The 14,420-nt window shown below is 45.6% G+C and overlaps 1 long non-coding RNA gene across 1 annotated transcript in view; it reads left to right on the top strand.

Annotated features, from left to right (window-relative positions):
- LOC119089219 overlaps nucleotides 1-10,013 on the top strand; it is a 34,132-nt gene extending 24,119 nt beyond the window's left edge. The window contains exon 3 of the long non-coding RNA XR_005093092.1: nucleotides 8,501-10,013. This is a non-coding gene — a long non-coding RNA (uncharacterized LOC119089219). The remainder of the gene's footprint in view (nucleotides 1-8,500) is intronic.
- The last annotated feature ends 4,407 nt before the right edge of the window (nucleotides 10,014-14,420 follow it).

The following is a 14,420-nucleotide window of genomic DNA, read 5'->3' as shown; positions in this document are numbered from 1 at the left end:
TTGTTGCTTGAGTCTAATACTTCTGTGAACCTTTCTCTTAAAGATGGGTGATGGTTCTGTGCATGCTGTGAATATGTTTTTCCCATTGGTTGATAAATAAAATGCTGATTGGCCAGTAGCCAAACAGGAAGTATAGGTGGAGCAAGCAGATGAGAATTCTGGGTAGAGGAAGGCTGAGTAAGGAGTCGCCAGCTAGACACAGAGGAAGCAAGATGTGAAGGCAGAACTGAGAAAAGGTACTAAGCCATGTGGCTAAACACAAATTAGAATTATGGGTTAAGTGTAAGAGCTAGTCAATAATAAGCCTGAGCTAGTGGCCAAGCAATTTTAATTAATATAAGCTTCTGAGTGATTATTTTATAAGCGGCTGCAGGGTCTGTGGGGCTGGGCAGGACCAGAGAAACCTTCAGCTGCATAGATGTATAAATTTACGTGTTTTTTTTTGGGGGGGGGGTCTTGAGACAGGGTTTCTCTGTATAGCTTTGCACCTTTCCTGAAACTCACTCTGTAGCCCAGGCTGGCCTTGAACTCACAGAGATCCACCTGGCTCTGCCTCCCGAGTGCTGAGATTAAGGGCATGTGCCACCACTGCCTGGCATAAATTTATGTTTATGAGTGTATTGACCATATGTATGTATGTGTGTCATGTACCTGCCTGGTGCCCACAGTGGTCAGAGATGGTATCTGATGCCCCAGAACTGGAGTTATAGGTGATTCTGTGCTGCCATGTGGATGCTGGGAAGCAAACCCAGGTCCTCTGCACGAGCAGTAAGTATTCTTAAACCTTGAGCTGTTTCTCCAGTTCCATGTACACTCTATTTAACATATAACTCACTGTACAAATACTGTACAAGTCTATGTGAAATAATACAAAGATCCCATAGCTTGGGATAAGGCAAAACAACGTAGTACTTCTCCAACCATGAGGAAGCAACCAGCCTCAGCTAGGGCACATTCAACAGAGTGCAGTGTGTATAAATTTCCAGAAGATCCTAGCAGCATCACCTTGCTTCTGTGGCATGGCACAAAGTGGTTCTGATGTAGTGGAAATGCTCTATAGCTGTCCTGTAGTGATGAAAGACCCATCCATACTCCCATAGAGCACTAGCGAGGCCAGAAGGTGTCATTTCCTCGGCTCTGTGGGGGTTTGTGCTCTACAGGTGCCATATTCCTCTCCATCATCCATTCTAGTTACCCACTAGGTTCCTTAAGCATTGACATTTGCCACTGTGGGGGTTTGAAAGAAAATGGTCCCCAAAGGGGGTGGCACCATAGGAGGTGTGGCCTTGCTGGAGGAAGTGTGTCACTGTGGAGGCGGGCTTTGAGGACTCATATATGCTCAAGATACTGCCCAGTGTTTTTGTCCACTTCCTGTTGCCTGCAAGATGTGGAACTCTCAGCTACCTCTCCAGCACCATGTCTGCCTGCACACCACTGTGTCTCCACACCATAATGATAATGGACGGAACCTCTGCAACTGTAAGTTGCCGCCTCCATTAAATGTTTTGCTTTATAAGAGTTGCTGTGTTATGGTGTCTCTTCACAGCCATAGAAACCCTAAGACAGATGCTGTGGATATTGCTTTGTATAAATAAAATGCTGATTGGCCAGTAGCCAGGCAGGAAGTATAGGCGGCACAAGCAGAGAAGAGAATTCTGGGAAGTGAAAGGCTGAGTGAGAGAGACACTGCAAGCCGCCGCCACGACAAGCGAGATGTAAGGTACTGGTAAGCCACGAGCCACATGGCAACTTATAGACTAATAGAAATGGGTTAATTTAAGATATAAGAACAGTTAACAAGAAGCCTGAGCCATTAGGCCAAACAGCTTAAATAATATAAGCATCTGTGTGTTTATTTTATAAGTGGTCTGTCAGACTGCCGGGGCCTGGCAGGACCTGGAGAGAAAACTCTCAAGCTACAGGCATCAATGTTTCAGATTTGTGACTAACCCCATAATGATTTGATATCTCCATGAATTTTGCTTTATCATAGAAATAAGTCATGATATTTTAGGGCATCATTTGGAAGTTTTAAAAGTCTATTAAGAATTCCTGGACTGGCTGGGCACAGTAACCCTAGTGCTCAGGAAGCAAGGTGGGGCAATCCTGAGTTTTAGGTGAGTCTGGCTACATACTGAGTTCTAGGTTAACTTGTGGTATATAGCAAGACTCTGACATTCAAAAACAAAAGCAAGGGTTGTGGCATGGTGGGAAAGTTCTTGTCTACCATGTCCAAGGCCCTCGGATGGATCCCTAGAAACACACACAGACACACACACACACACACACACACACACACACACACACACACACCACATATCACACAACCCTCCACACACACACACCCCTAAGCTACTAAACTCTGATTCACACAAGCTTGCTATTTTAACAATATATTTTCGGTGTGTGGGATACTTCATTACCTTGATTGACCATCCACGAAGCCCCGTGGAGACAAATGCAATAGATGCATGTAAACACTTCCAATTTATGGCTGAGGAGCTGGGATTGGCTAAGTGTCCTTCATTTCCCTCAGCACAACTTCAGGAATCTCTGAACACCGCCCAGTGTGGCCCTCAGTGACCTTCCACTCAGCACAGCGTCAGATCCTGACTCAGTGCCGCTGACCTCCGGCTACTACCCTCTGGTCGCCGCTCAGGGATGACACACTAGAACAAGCTCCCGGGTCAAATTCTGTCAAAAGTTCACAGTGTCTGGCATGAGCTCCATAGCCTGACCCTGCCAAACTCTCTGTTAAAAGACACAAAGTGAAAGAAGCTACGGTAAACATTTTTGTACACTTTGACTTTAATTATCGGCAACAGAAAAGTAGACTACAAGGAAAGATGGTGGTGGGATTGGGTTAGAGTTAGAAGCTAACAGGTTTTCTGTTTGGTGAGTTACTGGTCACTGAGAGAGTTGGACCATTTTCATTAGTTTAAAATTCCCAAAGCTGGCCTGTGGTGGTGGTGGTGGTGCACGCCTTTAATCCTAGCACTTGAGAGTCCGAGGCCAGCCTGGTCTATAGAGTGAGTTCCAGAACAGCCAGGGCTACACAGAGAAACTCTGTCTTGAAACAAATCAAACCAAACCAAAACAAAATAAAACAAAAATTCCCAAAGCTGCAAGATGTCTAATAACTCAGTGACTCGCCATTGTATAAAACGCCAGGTGGTATTTGCAATAGTAACTATTTATCAATTGATTAGTAGTTGCTAGGATGTGTGTGTGAGCATGTGTGTATGTGTGTGTGTGTGTGTGTAGGAGATGTGTGTACATACATGAATTGCAGTAAAAGCTCATTAATGCATTTAGTATGCCCATTTGAAGCTAAGAAAACCAAGGCTTAGGGGAAAGCAGTGATTTTTCCATGTTGATTGTCCCATTTTGCTTTAGGTTCCTGTAATAAATGCTGTGATGATGAAAAGCAACTTTGGGAGGATGGCTTTATTTTAGCTTATAGGTTGAATCCATAACACAGGAAAGCTGCAGTGGGGACCCAAGGCAGGAGCTGAAGCAGTAACCATGGAGCAACATTGTTACAGGAAGCCATCCAGTAGTCCAAGGATGGCTGTCTCACAGTGGAGAAGGTGAGAGAACCCTGTAGTTGTTTCGTTTAGTCAACAAGGTTGGATTTCTTCAGTCCCAGCCTGGAACTGAAGGCATGGAGGACTCCTGGAGAGCTGCTGGTCTTCAGTCTGTGTTGGAACCCTGAAGAAGTAGGTCCTAACAGCCATGAAGGAATGCCATAGCAAGAGGACAGACTTGACAGGGAGAGGAAGGGCAAGGAGGCAGAAAAGCAAAGATTCCTTCTTCAATGTCCATGCTGTGGGATGTCTTTGTGTATGCTGTGAATATATGGTGCTCTGATTGGTTGATAAATGAAACACTGATTGGCCAGTAGCCAGACAGGAAGTATGGGTGGGGGAAGCAGACAAGGAGAATTCTGGGAAAAGGAAGGCTGAGTGAGGAGTCACCAGCCAGACACAGAGGAAGCAAGATGTGAAGGCAGAACTGAGAAAAGGTACCAAGCCACGTGGCTAAACATAAATAAGAATTATGGGTTAAATTAAGTGTAAGAGCTAGTCAGTAATAAGCCTGAGCTAATGGCCAAGCAGTTATAATTAATATAAGCTTCTGGGTGATTATTTTATAAGAGGGCTGCGGGACTGCGGGGGGCCTGGTGGGACAGGAGAAAACTTCCAACTACATGTCCATTTATGTGGGCTGCCACCAAAAGGGACTGCCCATATTTAGAGTGGGTGTTCCTGCTTCAGAAAGAAAGAAAACCCCCCAGGAGTGTTCAACAACTTGTGTTTTGTTTTTTTAGTTTATTCTAGAAGCAGTGAAGCTGACAACCAAGATTAACCACCACATGCACGGTGCTGGGAGTAGGAATTATGCTTTCCAAGCTCATGGGGCATCAAATGACCTCTCCTACAAACCAGCAGTGCCTGGATTTCAGTGGATTCTTTATACAGTATGTCGATTAGTCATTATCACCGAATCATGGTTAATCTGGTGGAATCAATGGCCATTGTTTCCCTTCTCAGGGTATGCTGGAATACTGTTGATAGCTCAAGATCACAGGGCAAGGGACAGTACCAGCATCCACACCATTCGTGGTTTTCTTCCATCCAACTTCTAATCCTGGGTCACTACTGTACTCCCCTGGCTCCACGATGACCCCTGATAGATGACCCCAGACTTATAGATTCACACTCTTATCTACCACTCCTAGATCTCATCAGTGTTTTTCTGCGAGACAAACAGAGCACAGTGGAGTTGACAAAATATCTCCTCTAAGACTAGGTCCTAAAAGACACCAGTTCCTACTGTAATTGCTCTTGGCTGCCTTACCATGGAGGCAATCAACTGTAATGTTATGAAAACATAGGGACAATCTATGCAGAGATCTCTTTGGTGAGGCCCAAGTCCACCAGTCATACCAATCTTTGGAGCAGATTTTCCAGCCCCAATCAGGCCTCGAGAGGACAATAGTCCCAATGGCACTTTGCACTTCAGAAGTCAGACACACCCAGCAGAGCCCAGCTTTCCCGACCCACCAAGACTGAGATAATAAATGTGCATTTCCTTAAATCATTGATTTATGGGTCAGCTACACGGCGATAGACAATTAGGCTGCAGAGATGGCTTAATGGATAGAGCCCTTGCTGTGCAAGCCTGAAGATCCAAGATCGCATCCCCAGGGCCCATTATGTCTTATCTGGAATGCCAGTGCACCTGTAGGCGGAAGTTGAAGACACGAGCCGGAAGCTCAAAGGCCTGAAGGGCAAAGAGGCTGCCTCAGAGAAAGATGGAGGATGAGCTGAGGTAATAGATAAGTGATAGTCAGCAGATAGGCTTTTCAGATGGCAGTGTCTCCAGCACACAGAACTCTGACAGAGAAAATCGACTTGAGGCTGTGTCTTGTGGAACTATACCCAAGGAAACTCACCTGCATAGGGCCTGGCTTAGCAGGCATCTGGCTTGGATCTGAGACCTACAAGCTCGAGGCTTTGGCAAGTATTGGGAAGGATAGTAGAATTGTATATGTGGGAGGAACAGAAATACTTTGTGCCCAGAAGATGGGGAACTGTGATGGTTTAATGCCGTGGTTCTCATCCTTTGTAATCCTGGGACCCTTTAATACAGTTCTTCGTGCTGTGGTGACCCCCAGCCATAAAATTATTTCATTGCTGCTTCATAACTGTTAATTTTGCTACTGTTATGAATCAGAATGTAAATATCTGATAGGCAGGATCTCTGATATGTGACGCCGGTGAAAGGGTCATTTGACACTCAAAGGGGTCACGACCCACAGGTGAACCACTGGTTTAAATCATGTCCACAAATCTTCTGTTGGTGGATTCAAAAGACAGAACCCAATTCCTTTCCACCAGAGTGTGGCTGGTCTTCATGACTCCCATGTAAAGGGCAGAATGGAACAGCCGTGACCGTGTGTAGCTTTAGAGGCGAAGTCATGATGTGATTGTGTCTCCCGCATACTCTGCCTCTTCGATGGCTGCTTTGGGCAGGCTGGGAGCCATCTCCCAGGGAGGCTCACGTGGGACGGAACTGAGGCTGCAGGCAACAGCTCTCCATACCCTTAGCCAAGCCTTCAGGGCCTTCAACGTCAGCTTACCTCTTACCTCATCCTGGAAAGAAGGCCCCAAAACAGAACCCCCAAGCTAAGTCTCTATCACAATCCTAATCCTCAAAAACGGTTGCAAAAATATATGATTATAGTTGTAAGTTGCTATGTTTGGGGTCAATTTTTCAGATAGCAACACAATGGTAATGTCACTTCACTAAAAATCCACTCTCAATATGGTCACATGTGGGTTTGTTTGCCTTTTCTCAGCTCTTGCTCTTAAGTGTCCTACAGCCACCTAGAGAGTCCTTTTCCCTGTAATTATTAATTTTTTCATGGTATACATTTATTTATTCAATCACTATATCTATCAAAGGGAACTTTGCTATTAACAGAACATTCAAATGTTATTTATTTATTTAGTTTTTGGTTTTTCAAGACAGGGTTTCTCTGTGTAACCCTGGTTATCTTGGAACTCACTCTGTAGACCAGGCTGGCCTCAAACTCAGAAATGTGCCTGCCTCTGTCTCCTGAGTGCAGGGATCAAAGGTGTGTGCCACCATCACCTGTCTTCAAATGTTTTATTATGTATGTATTTCCTGAACAGCCGTTGTGTGATTCTTTGGGGGCATTCAGAGGACACAAATGTGACTGAGTATGTGCTACTCTTTTCCTCATGGGGTTTAACTTATTTAAGGGGTACGAAATAGTTAGAAAACACTAATATATATTAAAGTACAAATGATTTATATCCACATAGTCTATTCTCCATTTTTACTCTCCCCTTTTAGACTTAACTTATCTGGAATCTCTCCTACATTTTAAGAGCATTTCATAAATGTGTTATATGTGTATATATGTATATATAGTTGTATGCACACAAATGCACACACATGCATGCATACAAGAGCATGCACTCACATATACATGCACAAGTACAAATATCAAAATATACCCCTGAATTCACAAATAGCACAACCATATATGCACAATCAAACTGGGAAGCAGGACTCTTATCTAGCCCACTGCCCGAGGAGCTGTTTCTCTGACTCTCACTTTATATTAATTCTGCCAGTATTTGGCTCTGGTTTCTTCCACTTAAACCATACTTGTGAGATTTACTCTTAATAGCAAATGTGGCAGCAAGTTGTCACCGCTCTGTTACATTAAACTATCCAAATACCCTTCAGTTTACTTTTCTGTCTGACCTTTGGTGAATGTTTAAATTATGTCCACGTATGGGCTGTGGTGAAAAGTGCTAAGAACACGCACGTGTGTACCTTCTGGGACGAGGACTCATTCCTGCTCTGTATTAGGAATGTAACTGTGTACTGCTAAAGAATGTTTTTAGCACGGCTCTGTCCTTTCCTGTCTCTGCTGTCCTCTTACTTTGAAAGGCACCTTATGGGGGAGCTGTGCATCTCTACATCCTGCCCTTCCTCTGCAGCCAGCAGCCTGTAACACTGTAATTCTTCTTACTTGAGACATTCTTGGCTAGTACCTAATCTTTATAGTGGATGGATGGAAACAGTATCACACTAAGATAGCCAAGCCAGTCTTACGTATATTGCACACTTAAATATTTATACGTCGTAAACATTGGTCGACCAACGACAAACAATGGCTATCTAAGCATACACAGGATGTATGAGATAGCCCTTGGCTTTCAGCTCAAGCCTTACATTCCACCCTCAAATGCTGCAGAACCATCTGCTCAGGAAACTGGCTTCTCCTGGGAATCAGTACAGTGCCTTTAGGGAGTGGAGGGCATTGCTGGGGCAGGCAGGAGGGGGGCAGGGGTGCTGGATTCTTTTCTCCAGGCTGACAGGAAATGCCTTCCCTGGGGGTCACTCTCTCTCTCAACACTTCCTGCTTCTTAGTTCTTCTCTTCAATGCTTTTCCTCTTGCCTCATGCCTCAGGCTCTGGCTTCTCTCTTGTTGATCTCTGGGTTCGCAGGCTCTGTGTATGCGCCTGTGGCGCGTACTTGGGGTTGAGCTATGGATGATGGAACAGCGTTGAGCATTGCAGAGGAGGAAAGGAACAGGACGCAGCTTCCTCTTGGCTCCGGCTCAGTGTGGAGCAACCATAAGACACATGTTCTTTCTTCCTGTCAATATTCACAGCTCCTCTGATGCAGGCCACAAGGGGGCATCTTTCTGCATTTAAATTGCCTTCGAGAATGTGCTTCTTCATAGTCTTATTTGGGTTTCATCAAGGCCTCCTGAACCGAGTGCAGGATGTGTCTGTCCGAGTCTGTGTGCGTAGGACCGAGCCATGAGTGGCGAAGTGGCCACCACGCAGATAAATAATTGCGGTATTGTGTGTTGGATATGCTTCACGCTTCCTGGAAGGAATAAAGACATTCTAAACACACACTTGTATACCCCCCTCTCTTTGGCTGACAGGCTATGGAAACAATGGACCCCAAGAAATTGGAATTTCCCCAGGAATCTCACGCTGAGAGAAGGAAAAAGCTGTAGCCTGGTGCCGGCCAGAGGAGGAAACTGTCCGCTGGAAAGAGATTTCACACAGTGTTGACAGTCGAAACGAGAAACTGAAGGCCGAATATCGACGGGTGAATGATGGCCAGGACCACACCTCAGCAGAGGCTGCTTAGTCGTGCACACCTAAACATCGTGTGATCACCCCCAGGGATGTCTTAGGGGGTATCACTCAGCCCCTTTGTTCCTCTTCCCAATATGACCATATTGAGTAAACACCCTTTCCCTGTTTTTCGTCATTATTTGGGCCCTTTAACTGGCCCACTGAAGATGAACGGCCCAGCCCCATGTGTTAGGGGGCTACCTACCCAGGACCCAAGCTCCCACCCTAATAACTTAGTAACAATGACTGCTCACTGTTTACAAAATATAGTAACGGAACCAAACTGAGCTTATTAAATTTGCTGTAGGAAGGGTGAACATCCCAATAATGTCTCAAAACAAAAGAAAGAAAAAGAACTTCTAGGGCCAGGACAAGGGGTGTTAAGGTCCATGTTGCAAGGTGGCTTTGGGTCCATACAGCACTTCACCGTGATAGCACAGCTTTTGGTGTGTTAGATGTAGTGAAATTAGGGTCCTGAAGCTGTGTTCCATGGACAAAGTCTGAGTCTTGATATCTAAGCTCTTTGGCTCATGGTTGCTTTTGCCCTAGGGAGCCCAGCTATCCTGGAGCAGGCAGCGAGGCTATTTTTGCTCAGCCTGAGTTTTGTTCGAGGAAAACATGGGGAGCGATGTTTTCTGGTGGGCTAGATAGGGAAAAGAAGGAACCCCACTGCAGTGCTGAAGAGAGGCTGGTGGAGTCATAGAGCTGGAGAACATGACTTATCAACCGAAGAGTGGAAAATTAAGGCCCTCCAAAAATGGCTGGGTAGACATGGCGGGCTGAGTCAGCCACTAATTGTGTGGCTGCACTTTAATGGAGTCTCCATGTCATTAGGCTCATAAAATTGGCTGCTTCCATCATGCACTGAAGCCACTACACATCCCTAAACCTCATGTAAGAACAAAAGGGTAAGTGTGTTGGGTTGGGGTTTAAGGTTTCAGGAGTGGAGAAATATTCATCCATTCCTGGAATTCCCTGTTTCAGTCTAACTTACGAATAACCCTCCCTTCTGTTAATTTTTTTTTCCCTCATAAGAAGAGCTATCCAAAACCCAGAGAGATGGAGAAAGGGTATTTGGAAAAGCTCTTATTCACTGTGGTGGTTGGAAAGAAAATGGCCCCCATAGGGAGTGGCTGGGTTAGGAGGTGTGGCTTTGCTGGAGTAGATGTGAATTTATTGGAGGTGTCACTGTGGAGGTGAGCTTCGAGGTTTCACATATGCTCAAACTATGCCCAGCGCCTCAGTTCACTTCCTGTTGCCTGCACGAATTGTAGCAATCTCAGCTCCTTCTCCAGCACCGTGCCTTCCTGCACATGGACATGTCCCACCATGATGATAATGAACTGAACCTCTGAACTGTAAGCCACCCCATTAAATGTTTGCCTTTGTAAGAGTTGCCATGGTCATGGTGTCTTTTCACAGCAATAGGAACCCTAAGACACTCACCTTAAAGGTGTATACTATGTCTTTGTAATAAGACTTCCTCTTATTCCACTAATTCCTTGGTGTGGCTTGTTTCTGAGTTCTTTCTCCATGAGCAACACAAACCTGGAAACACTGCAAGGACCAAAGAGTTTACTCTTTCAAGAGGAAGGTCATGTGGAAGTTGCCAGAATCAAAATGGAGTCACTGGTGTCAACAAGACAAAAAGTTATGCAGAAAGGGTTCTCGTAAGTATGACAGCTTCATAGTAATAATCCAAAATGGCTTCCCAGGACCCCAATTTTGCACAAGGACCACTGAAACCTCATACAAAATGTCCTGTCCATCATCTTTCTATATGCCTAACCATTCTGTTTCCAAGTGAGCGTCATTACTCTTTAGACGATCTCTATTATTTAGGTTAACAGGGGTGAAGATGCTGGAGCTGAGTGATGTTGGAAGCCTGAATGTGAGGTCTTCAGAAGGTTTCTCAGACCACAGTGTTGGAGCTTGGTGGTCTGTGCACGGGCAGATTTTGATTTTATGGGCGCTGGCTGGTTTTATGTCAACTTGACACAAGTTACACTCACCAGAGAGGAGGGAGCCTCATTAGAGAGGAAAGGAGTTGAGAAAATGCTGCCATAAGATTCAGCTGTAAGGATTTTTCTTAATTAGTGATTGATGTGGGAGGGCCCAGCCCATGGTGGGTGGTGCCATCCCTGGGCTGGTGGTCCTGGGTTCTGTAAGAAAGCAGCTGAGCAAGCCATGAGGAGCAAGGCAGTAAACAGCACCCCCACATGTCCTCTGCGTCAGCTCCTGCCTCCAGATTCCTGCTGTTTAAGTTCCTGTCCTGACTTCCTCCACTGATGGACTGCAATGTGGAAGTGGAAGCCAAATAAACCCTTTCCTCCCCAACTTGCTTTTTGGTCATGGTGTTTCATCACAGCAATAGAAACCCTGAGACACTATGCTTCCAGGATGCTGGGTGAGGCTGATGCTTATTGGTCCGTGGGCTACACCATAGATAGTTGGGTCCTAGGCCAACAGACAGTTGTGTAAAACCTTCCAGGCATGAAATGATCAGGAGACACTCAGGCGATTGTGCGGATGCAGTGTCTGGTGTCTCTTGAGAGGTTTGTGCAGTGAGGTACAGGTAGGGAGAATAGTCTAACTGGGGAGGCTTTGCAGGCACGGGAGCTAGGCCTTGGCTCTGCAAGCTGGAGTTCCTTTGCAGGACTACACATTTAAAAGGACTCAGATGTGGAAGGTCTGCTCTGGTGGATTCCAGGTGGATCCTGTTCACTGGTATGTATTAAAACCTCCCAGAGTCTTTTTGTTGCTGTTCCTGTTTATGTTTCTCTTTTTCTCTTATTTTGTTGACTCAATAATCGTGCACATTTATGGAGTACAGTGTTATATACGCATTAGGTAAGGATCAAAGCAGGGTGCCAGACATCTCTATCTCCTTAAACAGCTGAACAGTCTGGCTGCTTGCACCAACTTTACCTCGCACGGTCGTTGTAACTAGCGCCGAGGTCCATTTCACAAGGGAAGGAGAGCCTGGGAAAGGATTCTACGGCAAGTTTGTTTCCTCAGTGACCGACAGCCCAGCGGAAGCGCAATGATAATGCTGAGCAGGAGGCCAGAGCCACCAGAGGGCAGAGCTTTGGGGATTTCCTTCCCGTGGAATGGTCACGGGGAAAGACCTTGAAGCTGGGCCTCTGGTGACAGTGCCAGGTTATCACACCGAACTTGAAGTGTTTTCGAGCAGTCTTATGGCCTGCAGGGTCCTTCAGTCTGCGGGCTTCTGGGAATAGCCTACCTCTGGCAACCCTAGGTCGGGACCGCTAGGAACAACAAAGGTGTGGTATTGAGGATACTAACAAGCTATCCGTGGCCCTGACCTTAATCTAATTTATCCCTAACACTTTCGTGTAGGCGGATGTCATATCAGAAAATGCTTGTTTACATTTGAAATTCAGAATTTGATCTGCCGATTCTAAACATGGTTGATACTTCATGCAGTCTTTGGGTTTGAAATTCGGTTTTCCTTCAGTCAGCCAATACAGGTATCTAATGTGTTTCTTTTCCTAACTAAAAAAGAGAAAGTCAAATGTGAACTGATCACACCACCACCCCACCACCCCGTTCTTGTGAGTTTGGGGAAAACATAACCCATCTGTCGGGGGCCTCCACAGCTCCTTCCTTTCCTGGGGCTTTGAGTCTCCAGCCCAGGATTCATCCTATTTAATTATCCCAGGACTGTGATCATTAATCCAGTTTTATAGGTGCAAAAAATTGCACACATGAGGAAATTAAGGCTCGGAGGGTTGAAGCAACCTAGTTAAGACGGAAGTGTTGAATAGCAGCAAGAGACAGGTGGGGAGCAGAAGGATGGAAGAATGTAAGATTCCTTATCCATGATGCGCCAAACGAGAAGCATCTGGGACTTAAAACTCTCGTGGATTTGGGAATATTTACACATACATAACGAGGTCTCTTGGGGATGGGACCTAAGACTAAACACTAAATTCATTTACACTTCATATGTTTATACATTTATACAATAACTTTGTTCATGGAACTTTCTACATGCCTGTAGCATCATGTCAGAGCTCTGAGTTTTGGATCTGTAGAGAGTATTTCAGTTTTCAGACTTTGGGTTCCACACGAAACCTGGACTTCCAAGAAATAGCCGTTTGTTTTCTTTGCTGCCTCCTGGCCGCAGTTTACAGTACTCTCGAGATTCTCATGTCTAGCCTCAGACATTCCTCTTCAAGACAGGGCTGGGAGGATCCATGCTCAGAAAGCTGGGAAGATGGACACTCAGCTTGAAGTGAGTCTGTCCTCCCAGGGAAGGGCTTGAAAAGCAACTGCACCCAAGGCTTGGTTTTTCCAAGTCCTCACTTCCTGTTTTTTTTTTTTTTTTGTTTTTTTCAGAATTTCTCTTCATCTCTGCATTGGACTCCCCAGGGCTAGGCAAGGGCAAGTGGCTGCTGTCAGGAAGAGGTTAAGGGTGTGGACACTGCTGAGCTCATCCTCAGTGGCACCAGGTTGTCCTCAGTGAATGATCAACATCATAGGCATGGGAGGCCCTGGAGCAGCCAATGAAACAGAACCCTAGAGAGTAAAATACGCTAGAGCAGTGGTTCTCAACCTTCCTAACATTGCGACCCTTTAATACAGTCCCTCTTGTTGGGGTGACCCCCAACCATAAAATTATTTTCATCATTACTTCGTAACTGTAATTTTGCTATTGTTATGAATCATAATGTAAATATCTGTGTTTCTTGGTGGTCTTAGGCTACCCCTGTGAGAAAGTTGTTCTATCCAAAGGGTCTCGACCTACAGGTTGAGAACCACAGCTCTAAAAGCTTTCCTACCAGCGATATTTTTGGTAATGAGAACAAAGCTGGCCACACCCCATAAAGGAGCTGTGAGTCAGGTTGCATGCATGTCTACTACTGAACTGTTTGTGTAATCACCCTTACAGGGCTGGAATTTAACTCTTAAAATAATTACCAGTGTAACGTCTCACCCTGTAAATCAGTTATTAAAAATGGCTACTCCCAAATCATGCCTATAAAATGATTATTCCCCCAAAGAATGTAAATATCTGTGTTTCCCCTATGGGTCTTAGGCAACTCCTGTGAGAGGGTTGTTAGACCCTGAGAGGGTCACAACTCACAGGTTGAGAAGTGCTGTACTAGAGGAATAAACATGATCAGAGGTGATGTAGAGGAAAACATATCACTGAAGGGTTTTCCTTCAGTGCTATGTCGGAATGTGGGGTTGTGTTGGTACAGTGAAGAGAAATGCCCATGGGCAGCTGTAAAACAGTTGCCAGGGAAACCAGGTTCAGAACAAATCCTCCTGGGCCAGAGCTGGAAGAAGATGGGTGAATTGCTTATATTCCAGAGAAAACCATTCCTAGGTGAGAGACTAGAAAGTGCAAATGTCCTGAGGCCTAAACCATTTGAGCAAATATGAGGATCCAGTGATACCAGGGCAGAGAAGCCAAGAGGAGCCCAGTGTGAGAGTTAGAGGAGTAGGACCAGGTTCTGAATGGGATGGCCGACTTTCTTAGCACAGGCAGTGAGGGCAGCCATGATGGCCAACGTCTCAAGATGACCCAACCCTTCTTTGACTCTCCCCAGGTGGACAGATCTTTTCAGTGACCACCGCATGTGTAAGCCACAGGAGCAGATGGTGGGGGAGTAGACCCTTAGCTCATACTGGGGTGCAGTGGGGAGATACCTGGACACCCCACAGTGTGATGGGTCTCGTGGATTTGATCCA

Source organism: Peromyscus leucopus, chromosome 17, assembly GCF_004664715.2.
Source record: "Peromyscus leucopus breed LL Stock chromosome 17, UCI_PerLeu_2.1, whole genome shotgun sequence".
Lineage (NCBI taxonomy): Eukaryota > Metazoa > Chordata > Mammalia > Rodentia > Cricetidae > Peromyscus > Peromyscus leucopus.
This window is presented reverse-complemented; position numbering and strand designations above follow the sequence as displayed.